This window comes from Ammospiza nelsoni, chromosome Z, assembly GCF_027579445.1.
Source record: "Ammospiza nelsoni isolate bAmmNel1 chromosome Z, bAmmNel1.pri, whole genome shotgun sequence".
Classification (NCBI taxonomy): domain Eukaryota; kingdom Metazoa; phylum Chordata; class Aves; order Passeriformes; family Passerellidae; genus Ammospiza; species Ammospiza nelsoni.
The window spans coordinates 5,841,676-5,862,701 of NC_080669.1; the positions used below are offsets into that span (position 1 = coordinate 5,841,676).

General features: G+C 47.6%; 1 pseudogene; it reads right to left on the reverse strand.

Moving 5' to 3' along the window:
• Positions 1–524: 524 nt before the first annotated feature.
• The window catches only part of LOC132086420 (serine/threonine-protein kinase PAK 3-like), a 79,588-nt pseudogene continuing 59,086 nt past the window's right edge, over positions 525–21,026 (reverse strand).

Below are 21,026 nucleotides of genomic sequence, written 5' to 3' on the forward strand. Positions count from 1 at the left end.
CCACCAAAGACATTGCATTTAGGGATACAAATCCATGTGGCAGGAACCCAAATGCTCTTGAGTGACGACTGAAGTCCTGAATCCACACAGGGTGTCTTGGCTGCCTCACCCCTCCTTTGGTTTTGCCTTCAAATGCCATTACCTTTTCTGCCTCAACTACAAATACCACAGCTGTGCCAAACCAGCCAGTGGGCCATATTCCAAAGGCTGTGTGGTCTGGAGAGGATGAATGAAGAAGAACCTTCTCCGCTTACGAACCACACCAACGAAGCCGTAAGTGTGACTTAGCATCAGTAAAACACAACTGGTAATTCAAAAGAAAATGCTGAGCTGTCTGAAGGGGTCCAAAGGAGGAGAATCTTCCAAATGAGTTGATGTTTCAGAAACTTTATTTAATAATAATCCTACTCTATAAACCTATACTATAAACCTACACTATAAACCAAAACTACTCAACAATCCTACTCTAGAGTCCTACTCTACAATCCTACTCTAAGTTGATAATGGAGATAACATCTTGATTTTTATATTCTTCTTCTCCAATCCTCCTTCTTCTTCTTCATCTTGATTGAGTTGATGAGTGGTGCCAAACTGTATGCTGGCTTGGCTGAACGTACAAATGGATGCTGTCCACAGGAAAAAAATACAACAAAGAACATTGAACCATGACTTTCCAAGCTCAGTGCTTCGGAGTATCAATCAGGATTCCTCTGGGTCCCAAAAAGACCAGGAAAGAGGAGCAATGGGACCATCTGCTCCCCCAGTCATCATGTGCATGACCTTGCCATCACTGGCAAAGGAGGCCCAGAATCCCACTCATCTGTTTATTGTGATGTCTTCATCTCCCTGGGATTTTTGCCCTGCCAGTGCTCTAGAAATGGTGCTTTCTGTCCCTAGGCTTTTTTCCTTTCAGGAAACTCCAAGGACTCACATAGGTCCCTACCTTTGCAAGACAGGCACTGTGCTGATTCCCACAGGGAGACAGAGCAGTGTCCACCTTTCCATGCCCTGCCCCTCGTGTGCTGGATGGCACCTTCCTTCCCAGCAGGGCCAGCCCAGTGGCACTGGGCCCTGCAGTTCCCTCTCTGCCACACAACCTCGCAGTAACCCTGGCACAGTTCCCGTCTTCTTGAGCGTGCCAGGCAGCAGATGGGGCTGGGACAATTCCCTCCCAGCTGTCCCTGTTTGCGTGGCAGAAACCTCTAAGGGTGGGCTGGGGGGCACAAACCAGGGCCCCTCAGAGGCTCACAGTGAGCCCCCCAGAGCCCCTGCTGCCCACAGCCAAATCTCTGACTGCTCAGCTGGGTCTGGCTTCCTTGGGCTCCTGCACCACCATTTCATGACTCTGTACCCTGCACTGCTCTACTTCAATTCTTTTGCCATTAGATAAAATGAAACATCCCACCAAATTACAAAACAGGGCGACAGAGACAGTCAGAAAACAGAGCACCTCTCCTCTCAGGAAATGCAGAGAGAGGTGGAGTTATTCAGTTTTGTGAAGAACAGGCCCCAGGGAGTCTTTGCTGCCACTTTCCAAGACTTCAGAGTGGCTTTGAAGAAAGTGGGGACACCTTTTTTAACAGTTCCAGTTACAATAGAATGTGATGAATATTTTTAATCAAAATCGGGATCAAGTCTGAGTAGGTCTAAGGAAGAACTTGTTTACTCAGAGCATAGTGCAATACTGGCACAGGCTGTCCCAAGAGCTTGTACGTGCCCCATTCCAGGTCAGGTGGGAAAGGGCTCTGAGCAACCTGACCACTTTAAAGATGTCCCTGCTTATTGCAGGATACTTGGAGCAGAGGAACTTTACAGGTCCCTACCAGTCCAGCCCAGCCTAGGATTCCTCACCATTTTCAGCTGAAGAGCAGCAAGAGTGGAGGTGAGGAGGAAGGAGGCTCAGCTGATGCCTTGATTTGAGGGGAGGAGGAGCCCATCCCTCAGAGCCTGTTTCACCTGCAGCCCCTTCACATTTTACCTTCAGGAGCTCCCTGGCAGACCAGCGCTTCTGCTCATCTGTCTGCAGGCAGCAGCTCAGGAAGTCACATAGGCAAGACGAGAATCTGTTGGGCTGCTGCAGCTGTGGTCTCTCTCCCCTGGCTGTCAGCTGAGCCTACAGAAAAAGGAAACACCAGGCTGCACCTGCTACTTTCACATCTCTAGATGCTCTCCCAGATCCCATTGGTTAAGCTCCATTCTGCAGTGGCAGTTCCTGCCCTGGCAGAGACCCAGAGATGACTTTCCTTTACCAACCAAAAACCCAGACCCTGATGCAGCCACAGCTTTTCCACCATCCTGCAGATCTTGCCTTGGCAGCTGATTTCATTGACTGACCTAGTAAGTGGGAACTACATCAGCAAAGCATGTTTCCTTCCCTGAGGATTCACACTAGCTTGACAGGCTTTTTGGAAGAGGGACTTTGCTATACTAACTCTACTATTTGCAAGGATTAGTTACATGAAAGGCATCTCTGCAGTGCTTGTTGGTCCCTGAAACACAACTGCCATAAAACAAATCTCATTGAGCTTCTTTTCCTCTTCTAGAAAACACTGCTAAGTGGAAGGAAAAAAAGGAAATCCACCAGTTATTCCTCAGGAAAACAAAACAAACATTTGGAATCTCATATTCAACACAGACACATTAAGATGCATGCACAAATATATTGAGATGAAAATGCCTGCTTGGGTGCACAGGAGCCACCTGTAGCTCTGTCTCTCAGCTGCACATTTTGGCTTCTTTATGTTACAAAAGGAAACCTTTTCATGGTCAAATCCGAAGAAGAAGTGCCATGCTTTTGGCCACCCTCTGCTCATTTGTTTGCTCAAGTCTATGCATTAAAGGTGTGGCCATCGCAGAAAGTGTCGGGTAAGAAATGGGAGGTTTGGCAGCATCTCCATGACCCCAGGCTGCAGCCTGGTATCCATAAAAATGCCCGTTACAATGCTGACAGCTTTGTGCTGGTGACACTGAAATAGATGGTGACCAAAGAGACTTTGTTATTATCCTCTTCAACCCAAAGGAAAATTTCCAAGCCTAAAACAACAAACACATTCTGCTTGAGTATAAATAATTAGGACATCTTTCTTTCTTTTCCCACACCACCAGAGGTCATAAAGGGGGTTTTATCCTGTCCCTCTGCAGCTTGCTCAGCCACTGGCCATGGTGGGGAGCTGGAGTCCTCACTGTCATTAGAACTGTGCAGGCCAGGGATGGCGCTGCCCCTATGGTAAAGAAACACAGCACCGGCGTCAACTGCCCACGTTGGATCCCAGCCCAGGCACCTGACTGCAAGCTCATCAACTTGCTAAAGTACCAAGAAACAGCCACGGGTTTGGTGTACAATTCTAACTGCAGTTGGAGAAAAACACATCCTAAACATATCCAGGCATCCCACACACATGACTGAACAATGTACAGATGACTTGAAAATCTGAAAGTTTCAAAGACCCACAGGATTTGAAAAACATGCTACAGTATGGAGGAAATTTGATGTGCTCTGGTTCAAAAAGGGAAAAGAAAGCACAACTGCCTAGGCATTGCTTTACTGGTTGTTTCTTTTTCACTTTTTCTTTTTCTGTAAAATTGTAACTGGGAAGACTCAACATCCATTTTGAAGGATATTTATCACACATCCAACTGTTTCATTGAAAAATTCTTATCCTACAGAGCCAGAGCTCCAACAGGGTTCAAAAAGCAAATGAGAAACGTCAGGCATGGCTGGAGGCCAAAATGGCAACTTTCTGAACTGGTTAGGTTTCTGAACTGCCACGTCCCTTCTGATGCAACCAAATCTACAGCAGATGCTGATGTGCTGCAGGGACATTTTTAGAAGGGGATCTTGGTGGAAGTGGGGCCAGCAGATGGCAATGGGATTTTGTCCAATGGCACACAGAAAATGGGACAGGTGACAAAGACACTGGGATCAGTGAGTATTTGCTCCTTACCAAAACAGGAGTTGCGTTCCTGCAAGGAACTTCTCGTTCCACCATTTCAATGCCCACGATCCCAAAAGACCATATGTCCACTTTGGGGCCATATGGTTGGCCTGTCACCACTTCAGGCGCCAGCCACCCAGAAGTGCCAGCCACAGAGCTCCGTCTGCTCTGCTCAGGGGTGAGCTGAGCAAAGAGGCCAAAGTCAGCTGTGGGGAAAACAACAAACCATGAAAGCCAGCTCCAATTAGGAAACCAAGCAAAAGAATTCCCCATTCTCAGTCTAAGAATGTGCTGTTGAATCCTGGAGAACTTTCCACACTCAGTTTCCTTGGGGCTTTAGCCAAGGTAGTATGAAATTGGCCACATCCAAAAAAACCCAGATTTTTTAACGCTCCCTCCAACAGTGGACTTTATTCCCCTGAAGCTTTAGATTATAGCTCACTCCCTCTGGAAGGGACACACACAGACCAAGAGCAGTCTTGACTACTTGTGGTTCCTTCTCATACCTCTGTGCACATTGCAACTGTGCCCTCAGCTCACAGCAGGGGTCCCTGCACTGCCACCAGCACCATTTTTGGAGAGCTGGCAGTCACTCAAAGCAGCCCTACACCCACATCCCTGGAACACTTCACCAGACCAAGAATACACTGACCCAGCTTGACAGAACCATTGGTTCTGAGAAGGATGTTGCAGCTCTTCACATCTCGGTAGATCACATTGTTTGAGTGGAGAAAATCCAGTCCTCGCAGGCACTGAGAGAGAAAAGAGAAAGAAGAGGGGAAAAAAAAAGTGATGGGATTTCATCACACAAGAAAGGAAACAATCTAAAAGATTCCCTCTCCAGGGCAGAACACAGTGCCACTGAGAGGAAGAGCTTGCTACTCCAACACTTGCAGAGCAGGACCTTTCTGAGGAAACGCATGTCAGCTTTTGAAAGAGCAACGGCACCTGCTGTTGTAGACTGTCCCCTGCAAACCAGACAGGATGACTGCTGCTGCAGTGCATGTGCTATCTCCATGCAGAAGACAAATGAGGGTTTTGCCAAGAAAGAAAAAGTCCCTCCCTTTGGTGTGAAGCAGATCACTTTTGGGTGGGAGGCTGCATGACAAAGGTTTTATTGCTGGCCTCAGCACAGACTTGGAAGTATCACATCAGTCACCTTCCTGAAGTAAAGAACATTTTGGCTGCATTCCTGTCCTTTTTAGATGAGGACTGTGAAAAAGGACTTTTTTCTTTGCTGCTTGTTTCAAATCCTGCCACCAGCACCTTTGCTTTCACAGGCAAGGAATGCAGTGAAGACAGACTCCAGGAAAACATTTAGAGAGGCAAAGTGGAGAACAGCAAATACAAATACATGAGCCAGAGCTAGAATACAACAGCAGGAGAGAAGAGTACTGGACCTGAGTACAGTGAATGCAGGGGCACTGGCAGGCCTTTCACTTGAAGTGCTTCTACTCTCCCATAGCATACTAGCCACACAGAAACAAAGCTTGGCACATGAAACCTCTCCTGTTCTGAGCCCCTGTTTCCCAGACAATCCTGCCCAAGCCCTCAGAAACACAAATGGGATTGCTGACCTCCCGACTGATGGCTGCCGTCTGGTCTTCAGACAGGCAAGTCTTGCTGATGATGTCGCTCAGAGTGCCTCCATCCATGAACTCCATTACTAGCCAGAGTTCATCACCCAGAAGGTAGCTGAAAGAAGGAAACAAGGGTGTGGAGATCAATATGCATGACTAGGTTGTTTTCTTGATTGATTCTTGTTTCAGGTTCCTTTGTGACTAGGACAGAATCAAAGGAATAGACATTCCTTCTCAGCTGTGCATTGTTTGCAGTCTGTGCAGTCTCAAGAAGAAAGGCACAGCTGTGAAAAAGGAGATGTCTTAAATGGCCAGCAAGTGAAAAATGCAGTTTAGTAACAGATAAAAAAACCTGTCACACTATGTGTTTCTGGAAATAAGCACCTAGTCTTCCTGGCATGCAGAGCAATGGAAAAACAGGGGACACAATCCAAGGGAAATTTATGTTAGTTTATGCAGATGGAAAAAGACACTTGATAAAAATCAAGCCCCAAAACAAAGTGGTGGCTGTGAACTTATAGGCTATTGATTTAGTAAGATATGACTGATCCCGGTTTTTGAGTAATTTTCAAACTATGTATGCCAGAGAAGACTCATGCAGACAAGATGCACTCTCTTCCCATCCATTAGAGGTGAGCAGAGCAATAATAATTGGCCAATAATTACAGCTCTATTTTCTGCCACTGACCAAAGTGGGATTTTACCTTGCATGTTTGCTCTCTGTAAAGAAACATTCACAAAAACTCACCTGTCTAAATAGTTGATCAGGTTGGGATTCCTATTAATTTTCATGACCATGAGTTCATTTGCTTTCAATTTCTTCTTCCTCAGTCCTTTTAGATTTATTTTCTTTATGGCCACCTAAAATGACATTGAAAATCAGTAACTTGAGAAGTTGGTGGCACGAGACCACAATGCAATGGAGCGAGTGATTTTACAATGACACAGCTGAGCTGTGCCAAACTGCCTTGTGATTAGGCATTGCAGTAATTAGGAACTGACATTCCAACAGCCCATTTCTCTGCTCCCTTGGGGGACAGCTACAGCACACCTGCAGCCACTGACGTTTTGCCTTGTCCATTTGGTAACAGTGGTGTCTAAACTATCACCCCCAAACCTCTGACCACACTCTCTGCTGCTTTGTTTGGGATTCAGAAGAGGTAATCCATGCCTTAATATTGTGTGGATACATCTTGGGCTATGGGCAGGGTTTAGGGCTTTTAGGGACACCTTGCAGATCTCTCCCTATGTGCAGTTGCCAAGTGCAGCACTGCAGGTGGCTAAGGAACTACCAGTAACTTTCAGATGGATTTGCTGGCAGCCAGAATCGAGAATTCAGGACTCTGAAGCTGTAGCCCCAAAGAGCAGTGAGGTGCTCTAAAGCACCACCTTTGTTTTAGCAATGGAGAGCGAGTGAGCGCGTCCTTGTCTGAAAGGAAGCGCTGCCCTCCGTGCCTTCCTTCCGGCAGCTGAGGAGTTCAAAGACTGTTCCAGATCTATTTTGCAGGCTGGCACCACTCTGAGCTTCTTGTGCCTTTTCAGCACGGCTCTACCCAAAGCTCCAGCCACAGCTCACACCAGAGGGGAAAGCCCCTCAAGAGCAGCAGAGTCTGCGGGGCCTGTTGACATTTACCTCTCCTCCTGTGGCACTGTCGATTGCTCTGCACACATCCCCAAAAGTCCTAGAAACAAAAAAGCAGCAAAGAAAGTAGAAGCCATTTAGATCTTGCAGTGAAAGCCAGCTCACACGAGAGATCTCTGCTGTGAGTGCCAAAAACCTGCAGGATGCAGGAGAACATTGCCAGAAGGCAGATGATGGATTTTCCTCTCAAGTGCATGGGCACTGGGCCTGTTCCTGAAGTGCTTGGATTTACTGCCTCAGCTCAAAAATAGAGCTGCTTCTTCCACCTCAGGTTTCACTTTCTAAACTGTTCTGTTTTTATCCTGACCACAGAGTATTTCCTTCAGCAAACTCTTGGAAAAAATGTTCCTGAGAACTGTTATCTGACAGATATCAGGGAGGAGATTTCTCTTTCAGGCAAGCAAGTTTCTTCCCTCTTTATTAGTGTGGCAGTATGATTTAGAGAAATAAAAAAATGCTAAGGAAATTAACACAGAAGTGTCTCACACTTGAGAGATGAGATTTTCTAGGTCCTGTTCCTTGCTGCAGGCAAGACCTCGGCAACTCAGAGGTGTCTCTGACAGTGCCTTCTGAGCAGCAAATACACCAATTCTGAGCAGCACTGAGAGATGTGACGGTCTATCTCCAATGTGGGAACATGGGGATAGATGTCTGTTTGCAGCTTGCCTGACTTCATGGTGGATAGACATTCCACCAGAAAAACACCTGGCCCATGGTTATGTAGAAGTCACTGCGGTTGGACTCACCCACTGCCAATATATTCCAGTTTGGTGTATTTCATCCTGGGATTTTCCTTGTTTACTATTTTCCCTGAGGGAAACAAAATGCAAGATGCTGACATTAAAGCAGAAACCTCAGCTTCCAGGAGATACAAAAGGCAGCCCCAGTGCTTAGAACTCTGAGCCCTTTGTGGTCGGCTGGATAACAACAACAACAACCAGGCCGACAGGTCTGCAGCACAGGTGGCCAGCACAGAGACTGATTTTCTACAGCAGTTCCTGTGGGGACTCCTGAATGTGCCCGTGACACCAAACTCAGGAGAAACATTTGGTACGGCTATGCTGACACCTGCACACAATGCACTGTCCCTCAGACAAGAAATACAGCAGACGTACTCAGTAGCTCCAGAGAGTCACCCTCGACCTCCTGTTGCTGAGCAGCAGCTGGGTCAGCGCGGGAGGTGAACAAACTGCCCTGGCTCCACTTCTCAGGTCGGGGAGAAAAGGCTCCTTTAGACGATGCTGCTCCTGCTGCAGCAGGTTTGGTGAAAGAGCCCGTGTAGATCTGGGACAAGAAATGAGTTGATATCAAAAAGGTGGCTGGCAGAAATTACCCTGAGATCCCTTTTTGAAATGCAAGCCCTTAGAAATGTGCTGTCAGCCACATGCACGGCTTTTAAATGGCTTTTTTCTGATGTCCACTTCTCAAACTGGATGGATCAAAACCATAGGCTAGTTTTACTCGAGTTCATGGCCAGATTCATGTTCCATTTTCATGGATTTTCCAAAGGATGACTGCCACAATCACCATTCTACTTCCTCTCAAGGATTCCTTTCCCCCTCCAAGAGCTGCAGACACACTTTCAGTTCCTTGTTCAAGTGTTCTGCCTCCTCCCACTGCGTTCTCTTTTCCTGCACCATCTTCAGGTCATGCTCAACCTGTAGCACTTCTGGTGGGGATGGTACCTGTGCCTCACTCCTAACTTGGGGCCCTTCAGAGCCAGAGATTTGCTGGTAATCTTCACAGGCTGCCCGGTGAGATGCCAACACTCGCTCCTCAAATGAAACAGAACAAAGCAGTCAGACACTAGAGCTTGTCCCTGTCAGCCAGGAGTCATCGACTGTGAGGAAAGGGAAAGAACAGATTGACAAGGGATACAGACAGCTTGTTTCAATCCTCCATCTGGGTCACCATGTTCCACTGTAAAAACACCTCAAGAAACTAAGAGAGCAGGAACAGGCCAGGAGGAATCAATTTGGATGACTGCTAGCCAAAGGCCAAAGGACAAGTACCTCTATCCAGGGCAGCAGAAGAGATTGAGCACACCAGGAAATGTCTTTCAGAGTGATTGTGATACACACTACAGCAGGATGGCACTCAGAGGCATCACCCCACTCCCTGCTGCTCTGAGTGGAAAGGCAAGAAGGGCAGAAAACACCACTTTGGTGACTGCAGTGACTGCATCCCTCTTTCACTCACTTGCTTTTGTAGAGACTGAGGGAGGGGATTAAGTTTCTCTCTGATGATTTTTATTTCATCCTCCAGCTTCTTCTCCCTTGCCTTCATCCGAGTTTGAGCTGTCTGAAGCTCTGCATTCAGTTGTGCCTTCATCTTCTCTAAAAAACAAGAGAGAGGATGTTTCATGGGTGGAGTGTCCACCACTCTTTCACTCACCTGGTTTTGTTGATCGCCCCTCTGCTGATGGAGATTCTCCTCTTGAATTCTTCCCAGATCTTCCTTGTTCTTTCTCTTCATGTCCATGTCACTCTGTGCTTCGGGCAGCTCTGCTTGTGGCTCTGCCTTGATCTTCTGTACACAAAAATGCAGAGCAAGTGACTGGCAGCTGCCATCAGCCTCAGTTTTTTTCCTCTTGCAGCCTCAAAATCACATTTATTCAGCCACTTCTTTCTGCTTCCCTACCCACATCTGCTTCTGTTACAAACTTACTGTCCCAGGGCTGATCTCTGCAGACTCCAAGGCTCTGTGCTTCCAGTGCCTGTGGGATTCCTGGCCTCCTAAGTCTCAAGAGCTCTGGTTTATGCCCCTCTTCCTGCCCTTCCCTCTGAGCCCTGGCCAGTCAGGCTTACCTGGCCATTCTCCTGTGGCTCTTCCACCTGCTGCCTGAGCTGCTCTTCCTGTTCTTGGGCTGGGAACAGCTCTTCCTGAGTTTGGCATGGCATCTCTGATGAAGCAATCTGCTCCTGCTCTTTCTCTAGAAGCACCTGCACAGAAAGCAAGAGAAGATGGGTTTCAACTTCCCATAGGACCTTTGTGGGCCAGGACTCAAAGACTGCTGGGCTCACATATTCCCAAAGCACTGTGCTGCTGCTCTGCTGGGTCATTCTCTGTTTGAGGGGAGGCACAGATTTCAAAGTGACCCTGGCCCTACAATCAGGGGCCATCTGGGACTGAAGCTCCAACAGCCTCTCAGGCAGCTGACAGGGAAGCTGTGGCATTTCTCAAGGGTCTGGTGAGGGCCTCCCTCTGCTTCTACCATGTCCTGTTTGTCTTTCAGTAGTGACTGACAGCCCACCCTGTCTCACAGCTCCATCCTGGCTCTGCAGGTGCTTTCTGGGTGAGCTCAGCCCTTGTCAGAGACACTTCTAGAGTTCATGTTCTCTTCACCACCTAAAACATGGAATACTTCACCACTCTAGGACAGGCAGAAATTCAAAGAATTAACTGGGGGCTTCAGGGAAGAAGAGGCTGGAGGAGAAAAACAGCTCTAAGGGGAAAAAACCACAGTATCTGAAGGGGGAGACATCTCTGCCTGCTCTGAATTGGTCGAGGGAGCATGTCTCTAATCCTCTCCTGAATGGGATGCTTTAGGTGACCTTTGCACCTCCAACTGCCTTGGACCAGAGGCAGGAAGATTCAATTATGTAAATGTTACATAGTGTAGACAGACAGATAGACAGACAGACTGATGGATATCACCACTATCATCTCTGTTTACTGTCCTCTCTGTTGCTACACACATCAACACTCCGTAGCAGTGCCCCACTCAGCAGCAATCCTGAGATTGCTCTCCTGTTGCTTCAATAAAGCACACTCTTGGGGAATCTGGAGCATGTAGGTCCTTTTGGAAAGGGATCAGGCTCAGAGCATTGCACGGGAACTGCACTCTCTGTGCATCTGTGCTTGAGCAAGTTCTTCTCCTGGACTCAACCACACTGATGGTGCTAAAGTTGCTGGAATCAGAAATGCAGCCCAGCGTTTGGAGAATTTTGTGCAGACGTGGCTTGAGGAAAAAGGCCATGATCATATACAGCTGGTTAAGCAGTAAAAAGCAGCTGTAAGCAGAATGCTCTCAGCCTTTTCCTTATGAGAAAAACAACAACACTGCGTCCTTGAGCAAATAACAAGAAAAACACAGTGCCCTTGAATGGATAACTGTAGTCAACAGCAGGATGTAAAAACAAGTATTAGCCTCAACAAGAAAACCACAAGTATTCTGAGAATGTAGCCACAAAGGAGGGGTTGACATGTAATCTGTAACCAATGATGAGCTTAGCTTTTGCAATATGTATGAGCTTAATTCCCAGTACTATAAAAGTATGTAAGCTGGATCAATAAATTTGAGACCAATGATCATCATTAGGATGTGCTTGTCTCCCTTCACTTCCATCAAATGGTGAACCCTGATCGTGATACGGCGATTGACCACGCAGGAGTGAAGAATTGGGTCGGGTCCTGAAGCAGCTGGGATGGCAGATAAGCGCAGAGAAAAAAGGGGAAAAAAGAAGCTGAGACACGCCATGCCCTGGGTGATTGTACAGGCGAGCCCGGTCAATACATGCTGCCGAAACCTTGAAGAGCTGCAACAGCGCTGATGATTTAGGTATGGAGAGGCAAGCAGCATATGATTTATTTACTGCCTTTTTATAAAAACGGCAGGTTAGCGGAATAGATTTACAAAAGGATATACCAGGGCTTTTAGCCTATGGGTATGCTAAGGGAGTTTTTATTAACCCCCACACTGTTCACGAGTTAACAGAGTGGCGTAAGCTCGGTGATTTATTGTGGGAGGCTACTTTAGAGTACGATAAAACTGCCAAGAAGTTAGGTAAATTATGGAGGGTGGTTCATAATGAGCTTTTACAACATCAAGCTGAAAGAAAAGCGGCTGAACAGGCAACAGCTGCACAAGGCGGTAATAAAGATTATACTCAGGATGCAGGTACTCCCCTAGCCCCTGCAGTTAGGATGGGGTTTTTGCCTGCCTTGCCGTCCTCCTCTGCTTCGGCAGGATTGGGTATAGAGCATGCTTGTGAGCCTTCCGCACCTCCTGAAGAACGGGAGCCGTGGCCAAAACCACCCAATAAGCTCCTGCAAAATAATGAGCCGATCCCTGGGGCGGAAAATGACCTAGCGGAGGCTATTGCGAGGGAGCGAATGGGGACTTGGGCTGCTTTGGCAAAAGACGCCATGGAGAAAGGGGATGACGAGGTTATCAGTGCTGCTACCCAGCTAGCTTGTCCTGTTGTATTCAATCCGCAGGAGGGAGGGAGCATGCAGGCTACCATTACAGCCCTTGATTGGAAATTACTATCTCAGCTGAGGTCTACTGTTAGTCAATTTGGAGTGAAAAGTGAGCCAGCCAAACATGGTATAACTGTGAACGAGCTTATGGGCTTGGGACCTTTTCTTTGTACCGAAGCACAAGCTTTGCTGGGGCAAGAAAAGTGCTGGGAAGCTATGAGGTTGGTCAGGCTTGCTATAGAGAAGGTAAAAGAGCCGGGAGGGGTATCCGTGTATATGGGAATTAAGCAAGGGCAAGAAGAATCATTCGGATCATTTATTGATAAAGCTGCTGCCGCAATCGAAAGGGCTGGAGTACCAGAATATCTTAGAGGGGCATTACACAAGGGGTGTGCTCTCCAAAATTGTAATTCCACTACTAGAAGCGTGCTTAATACTTTGGGTGCCAATTGGACTATAGAGGGGGCATTAGAGAGAATGGCTTTGATGCCAACAGGACTACAAGCCTTTTTGGTAGATGCAATCAAACAATTAGGGCTAGGCTTACAAGAACAAGCAAAGACCTCTCAAAATCAGGTGTTAGCTGCTCTTGCACCACTTCAAGGGTCAGCTGCACTGGTTCTAACAGCTAGTTGGTGCCAAAAATGCCGCTCGGACATGCACAATACGGGCGCTTGCAGGCGGGGACTGGGAAGCTTTGACAGGAGCACAAACCGCAGTGACCACGCACCAACACAAGTCGTCGCTGCAGCATCAGCACCCCCTCCTGTCTCCAACCCACCAGCACAGGGAGGCTTGGACCTGGCAGCCTCCGTAGAAGTTACGCTGATGACCCTGCACCCACAAAAAATCCCGACAGGGATTCAGGGACCTATTGTTATACAGGGTCAAGCGGTGGGTGCTTTGCTTTTCAGAAGATCATCTGCATCTATGTTGGGATTATTTGTTTTGCCTGGCATCATTGATGCGGATTATACAGGAGAAATTATGGTCATGGTACATACCCCTTTCCCCCCACTCCAAATTAATAAGGGACAGAGGATTGCTCATCTGGTGCCACTTGAGCAAATGACTAAGGGATTACAGGCTATAAAAGGACAAGAGAGGGGGGGAAAATGGTTTTGGATCCACTGGAGGATTTACCTTGCTGATTTTGAACCTTTCTGAGAGACCCAAGAAAAGGGTGGAAGTGGAATTTCAAGGACAGAAAAGATCATTTTCAGGCTTGCTGGGCACTGGAGGAGATTCCAGCATTATTAGCTCTAGCTGTTGGCCTCAACACTGGTCTTTGCAGCCAGCAGCCACCACAGTGACCGGGGTTGGAGGCTTAACCCTGGCTAGCCGTTCTCCTCCTCTCCGGGTTCGCATAGATGGAAAACAGCTAACAGCTATTTTTTCAATTGTCCAATTACCACCTACCATGCAATGCCTTATAGGGTGGGACATTATGGCTCAGTTGAGAGTGGTTTTAACCAATGAACACCCTTTGGGATAAAAGCCATTGCTTGGACCGTGGCTGAGGAACTTTGTGACATATGCTATAGGGATACTAGGTGTGCTTTTAATGCTTTTGCTTATTTTGCCTTGTATTTTGAATTGTATTCAAAATATGGTCAGTAGAATGATACAAAAAACCTGGCAGACTAACCTCCTTGCACAAAAAAAAAAAAAAAACGGGGGATATGTTGGAGAGTTTTGTGCAGACGTGGCTTGAGGAAAAAGGCCATGATCATATACAGCTGGTTAAGCAGTAAAAAGCAGCTGTAAGCAGAAAGCTCTCAGCCTTTTCCTTACGAGAAGAACAACAACACTGCGTCCTTGAGCAAATAACAAGAAAAACACAGTGCCCTTGAATGGATAACTGTAGTCAACAGCAGGATGTAAAAACAAGTATTAGCCTCAACAAGAAAACCACAAGTATTTTGAGAATGTAGCCACAAAGGAGGGGTTGACATGTAATCTGTAACCAATGATGAGCTTAGCTTTTGCAATATGTATGAGCTTAATTCCCAGTACTATAAAAGTATGTAAGCTGGATCAATAAATTTGAGACCAATGATCATTAGGATGTGCTTGTCTCCCTTCACTTCCATCACCCAGCCCCTCCTATCTCATCAGATCTTTGAGTACCAGCTAGAATGCAAGGGCATTGATTTCCTTCCCAAATTAAACACAACAAAAACTGATTTCTTGGCTGCAAAAAGACAGCGGTAGTGTTAGCCTGAATGTGAATTGCAAGGCGCAATTAACTAGCCTGGCAGAAGAAAAGTTCCTTCTGCACCAAGACGCACACCCCAAACTATGAGTTCTAATGCAAATATATATTGCATCTTCAAGAACTACAAATGTGCAAAATAAAATTCAATCAGAATTTCTCATGGTGCTGGAAACAGGGAGGAAAGATGTAGGAAAATCAGCACAATCATCACCATGAACCTTATCAAAAGCCAAGAGACAGCTGGGGAAAAAGACTTTGTAGAACTAAAGAAAAATTCAAGAAAACCACAGAGCAGTCTCACAAGCTAAACACAGCTTTACAACAAGGGAAAACAAACAAAGCCCCGTGACCTCCATCACTACCACATCTGCCCTCAGCCACAGCACTGCAGAAGCCCAGAGACAGAGATTCCCTGAGCCAAGCAGCCACATGCTCTCCCAGAGGCACCAGCCCTTTGGGGCCTCAACATCACAGGTCAACGGCCAAGTTCTGCTGACGCTGCCTGCAGGAAATCCCGAGCTCCTGGCAGCACTCCAGCACTCAGCATCCTCAGCCAGCAACGGGAAGCGCTGGCTGCTCCAAAACTTGCACCTCTGCCTTGCACTAAAGACAGCACAACCCACATCTGGCACTTAGGACTCAGAATATTCTGACACTGGTGTGACCAATGATGGAATCTGGCATTCATCCACCTCAATTTGCTCCTCTTGGGCTTCTTCTTCAGGAGCAGTGAGAGCCAGGGGAGAGACAGCTGTTGATTCTGTCAGCTGTGGCAAGAGAGAAGCATGAGGCACAGGCCATGACCTATCATTTAGAACTCATTTCTTTTCAGATCTTCCACTACATCTTCTAAGGAGAAATCAGAACATTTCATTGCGACATAGCCATTCTAAGTCTTACAGACTAAAAATAAATTGGCTACCTAAAAAGAACTGTGGATGTATATAAAGTTGCTATTGCTCCCTGACTGCTATCAGCAAGCAAGGTTGTCTCTGTAAAATGGAGCTTTTTTTTTAGCTCTTGAAAGCTCTGAAATGGAAAAGTAGGGAAGCAACAATGGCTTTCCTACTGCTGCTGCAGACGTGGAAAACTAAAATTAGATCAGAATCCCATCCAGGGCTGAAAAAGTGCAAAAAACATAGTGCAGAAGCATCTTTGATTGCTGGAAAAGGAGAAAATGAACATGGCAAACCACTCCTAGCAAAACAACAAGCCACCAAGCCAGCGAGCCAGCCAGCTACAAGATGGATGTGTGACCAATTCCAGTGCCTATTGCACTTGGATTCATTGAGGGGAAATTTAGTGGGGAAACGACCCTTGTGCTGAGCACTGTCGTGTAGGGATTGATGGAAGTCTGCCTGAAGGTCCCTCATGAGCCTCCCATTGTGCAGACTAAAGCTCCCTCAGTACCTCCTCAATGGCCTTGTCCTCCATTCCCTTGCCCACCTCCCCTGTCCTTCTCTGCACACACTGCAGCCCCTCAGGGACTTTCTGCTTCCCAGGGCCCACAAGTGCACACAGCACTCCGGCTGTGGCTGCAGCGATGCCCAGCACAGGGCCACGCTCACTGCCCTGCTCCTGCTGCCCCACTGCTGCTGACACAGCCCACCATGCCCTTGGCCTTCTTGGACACCTTGTCCCAGGATGGCTCTTATCCAGCTGATCTTCTACCACACCCCTGGGGCCTTTTGACCCACATACTTTCCCAGCCACAGAGCTGCCCATTTGACTTCCAATACAGCATCCACCATTTCAAGATGTTCTTCTTGTTCTAAGCAAGACATGACAGCAGTAAAAGACTTGCAGCTTCACCCGCATTCCAGGCTCGAAGGCACTTGCCAAAGCTTCAGACTTCATCACTAAATGCATAAACACAAACTTGCCCGTTGATGCTTTTCTGCCTCACCAGGAGGCTTCATAACTACTCACTTTCTTTCTTTGGCCACACAGGATAAGAATGGCCCCCCACAGCTTCATGGACAACATAACCATCTCAAAACCCAAAAGAAAGCTGGGCAAAATGACTTAGTAGAACCAAAGAAGTACTTGAGAAAACTGCCGACCAATCTCACAAGCTGTGGTGGTTTGACATTGACAGGAAGTAGGTTTTCTGGGATGTGCTGTGGTTGCCAATAGGTGCTCAGATTTTAATATTGGCACCTGGTTTGGCCCCTGAGATTTGGACACGCCACTGTGAACACACAGGAGTTAAAAGCAGTGCTGCGCCCTTGGAAGTTTCTTTTTTTGGATTTCCGGCAGGGGCTGCAGGTCAGACCTCCCCTGCCCAGCGGGGGAGGGGAAAGCCACATGGTCCGGGAGAGGTAGGCCTGGCCCTGAGGGGCCCATGGGGGGAAGAAAGAAGTACTGGGAAGCACCAGGCAGACCATTACCACCCCCCACCTTGTAAAGAGAGAGAGAGAGAGGAGAGAGCTGTGCTGGGGACTGTTATCTTGAAACCTGATATCATGTGCTGCCTGCACGGCTTGGCCTTCGGTGAAGGGGGGCAGTGAGGAGTCCAGCCATTTGAAGGAGCATTTAACCCTTTGTGGACACTGAAAACTTTACAGAACATTAACCCTTCGTAGAAGAGAGATAAGCGTAGAGGACGAAGAAGGAAATGGGCAAGTGATGAAGGTCTGGGCCAGAGAGAGAGATGCTGGAGGAATAGAGAAGACGGAGTGGCATTTTTGCTGGACTCTTTTTTGTATAGCTATGGACAGAGCAATGTTTCCTTGTGATACACAGACTGGATCCAGGGGGAGCAATGTACCAGACCCAGGAGGGTTCAGTGTGGGTACCCCTTGGCCCCAGGGGGTGCAAAAAGTATGGGGGGGACAGATGTTCCAAAGTTGAGACTGTGCCTTTTTTTTTGAGTGGGATGAGGCATCCTTAAAAGAGGAAACCCTGGAAGCTGCCCTTGTCCATGCGCAGTGGTGAGAGCACTGGGCATGGAAGGAAGATGTCACGATGGCAAATGATTTCTGGGTGGTGCCATATGTGACAAGAAGCCCATGGCACAAAGAAGGACGCCTTCTCCTCTTGATGAACTGAGGATTGAGTATTCTAAAGGGCGGTGCTGGACCAAAAGTTGGTGATTTGGGAGATGTATTGTATTAGAATTTGGTGGGGGGGAGGAGGAAAATGTTTTTGTAAGGTATTCATTTTCCTTGTGTGTGTTGTTTTTTTTTCCTTGTAGTTTAGTTATTTTCTTGTAGCTTAGTTAATAAAATTTTCTTTATTTCTAAGTAGGAGCCAGCTTTGCTTATTCCAGGTCACATCTCAGAGCAGACACCAAGGAGAGGGTATTTTCATAGGGGCACTGGCATTGTGCCAGTGTCAAGCCATGACACAAGCCAAACACACCTTTCCAAAATGGGAAAACAAACAAACAAAGGCCCATGACCTCCAGAACTACCACGTGTGTACTTGGCCACGCCAAACACAACATTCCAAAATGAGAACACAACAAACAAAGGTCCGTGACCTCCAGCACTACCACCTGTGCCCTTGCCCTTAGCACTGCAGAAGCCCAGAGACAGAGATTCCCTGAGCCAAGCAGCCAGATGCTCTCCCAGAGGCACCAGCCCTTTGGGGCCTTAACATCACAGGTCAAAGGCCAAGTTCTGCTGTTGCTGCCTGCAGGAAATCCCTAGCTCCTGGCAAGGCTCCAGCACTCAGCATCCTCAGCCAGCAACAGGAAGTGCTCGCTGCTGCAAAACTTGCACATTTGCCTTGCACTAAAGACAGCACCACCCACACACAGCTGGAACTTACAGGCTCAGGATATCCAGGCTCTGGTGTGGCCAGTGATGGAGTCTGGCATTCATCCATCTCAATTTGCTCCTCTTGGGCTTCTTCTTCAGGAGCAGAGGGAACCAGGGGAGAGACGGCTGTTGGTTCTGTCAGCTGTGGCAAGAGAGCAGCATGAGGCACAGGCCATCACCTATCATTCAGAATCTCATTTCTTTTCATATCTACCACCACATCTTCTAAGGAGAAATCAGAACACTTCGTAACCACATAGCGGTTTTAAGTCCCACAGATTAAAAAAAAATGGGTAACCTAAAAAGAATTGTGGATGTATAAAGTGTTGATATTTCTCCTGGCTGCTATCAGCAAGCAAGGTTGTTTCTGTAAACCAGAGCTTTTAGGTCTTAAAAGTTCTGAAAAGGAAAAGCAGGAAAGCTACACCAACGCCATTGCTACAGCTGCTGCACTAGTGGGATATTAAATTGGATCAGAATCTCATCCAGGCCTTAAAAAAAGTCAGAAACATTGTGCAAAAGCATCTTACTTTCTGGAAAAGGAGAAAATTAACAGGGCAAATCTCTCCCAGCAAGCGAGCAAGCCACAAGATAGAAGTGTCACCCACTCCTGTGTCTAAAGATCTTGGATGCTGTGAGGGCATGTTTAATAGGGAAACACCCTGTGTGGTGAACACTGTCGTGTAGGGATTGGTGGAAGTCTGCCTGATGGTCCCTCATGACCCTCTCATTATCCAGACTAAAGCTCCCTCAGCACCTCCTCCCTGGCCTTGTGCTCCATTCCCTTGCCCAGCTCCTGTGTCCTTCTTTGAAAACACTTCAGCTCCTCCATGACTTTCTGCTTCTCAGGGGCCCACAAGTGCACACAGCACTCCAGCTGTGGCCGCAGCACTGCCCAGCACAGGGCCACTCTCACTGCCCTGCTTCTGCTGCCCACTGCCACCATGCCCTTGGCCTTCTTGGACACCTTGTCCCAGGGTGGCTCTTGTTCAGCTGATCTTCAACTGCATCCCTGGGGCCTTTGGACCACGCAGCCCTCCTGCCACAGATTTGACCATTTGACTTCAAATACAGTATCTGATATTTCAAGATGTTCTTCTTGTTCTGAGCAACACATGACAGCAGTCAAGGACTTGCAGCTTCAACCCCACTCCAGGCTCCAAGGCAATTGCCAAAGATACAGACTTCATCAATAAAAGCATCAAAACAAACTTCCCCCTTCTGCTTTCTTGGCTCACAAGGAGGCTTCATAACTACTCACTGTTTTCTTTGGTTAAACGGGATAAGAATGGCGCCCCCAAAACTTCATGGACCATCTCAAAAGCCCAAAGAAAACTGGGCAATAAGACTTTGTAGAACTGAAGAAGAACTCAAAAAAACTGCAGACTAGTCTTACCAGACAAACACACCATTACAAAAAGGAAAAATAAATAAACAAAACACTGTGACATGCAGAACTACCACGTGTGCCCTCGGCCACAGCACTGCAGAGGCCCAGAGACAGAGATTCCCTGAGCCAAGCAGCCAGCCCTTTGGGGCCTCAACATTACAGATCAAGGGCCAGGTTTTGCTGACACTGCCTGCAGGAAATCCCAAGCTCCTGGCAGGACTCCAGCACTCAGCATCCTCAGCCAGCAACAGAAAGCCCTTGGTGCTCCAAAAGTTGTGCCTCTGCCTTGCACCAAAGACAACACAACCCTCAACTGGCCCTTACAGGCTCAGGATATCCAGGCTCTGGTGTGGCCACTGATGGAGTCTGGTGTTCATCCATCTCAGTTGGCTCCTCTTGGGCTTCTTCTTCAGGAGCAGAGGGAGCCAGGGGAGAGATGGCTCTTGGTTGTGTCACCTGTGGCAAGAGAGAAGCATGAGGCACAGGCCATGACCTGTCATTCAGAACCTCATTTCTTTTCAGATCTACCACCACATCTTCTAAGGAGAAATCAGAACATTTCATTGCAACAGAAGGCTGTTCTAAGTCCCCCCGTCCAATTTCTAAAGGGCCAATTCAACAGAACTCTAGATGGATAGAAGGTTGATATTCCTCCCTGGCTGCTATCAGCAAGCAAACCTGATTTTGTAAAAGAGATCTATTAATTCTTGAATGCTCTGAAATGGAAAAGCAGGAAAGCGACAGCATCGCCTATGCCACTGCTGCTGCAGAAATGGAAAACTCCAACTGGATCACCATCTCATCCAGGGCTGGAAAGGGGCAGGAAATATTGTGCAGAAATATCTTTGCTTGTTGGAAAAAAGGAAAATGATCAGGGCAAACCTCTCCTAGAAAACCAACAAGCCAACAAGGCACAAGATGGAAGTGTCACTCACTATATTATCTAAAGCACTTGGTTTCATTGAGGGCATGTTTAGTAAGGAATCAGCCCATGTGGGGAGTACTGTCACATTGGGATTGATGGAAGTCTGCCTGAAGGTCATAATCTCCCATTTTCCTGGGTAAAGCTTCCTCAGCACCTCCTCCCTGGGCTTGTGTTCCCTCAGCCTTGCCCAGCTCCTGTGCTCTTCTCTGCAGACACTGCAGCCCCATCATGACTTTCTGCTTCCCAGGGCACACAACTGCACACAGCACTCCACCTGTGGCTGCAGCGCTGCCCAGCACAAGGCCACGCTCACTGCCCTGCTCCTGCTGCCCCACTGGTGCTGACACAGGACACCAAGAACTCCTCGGCC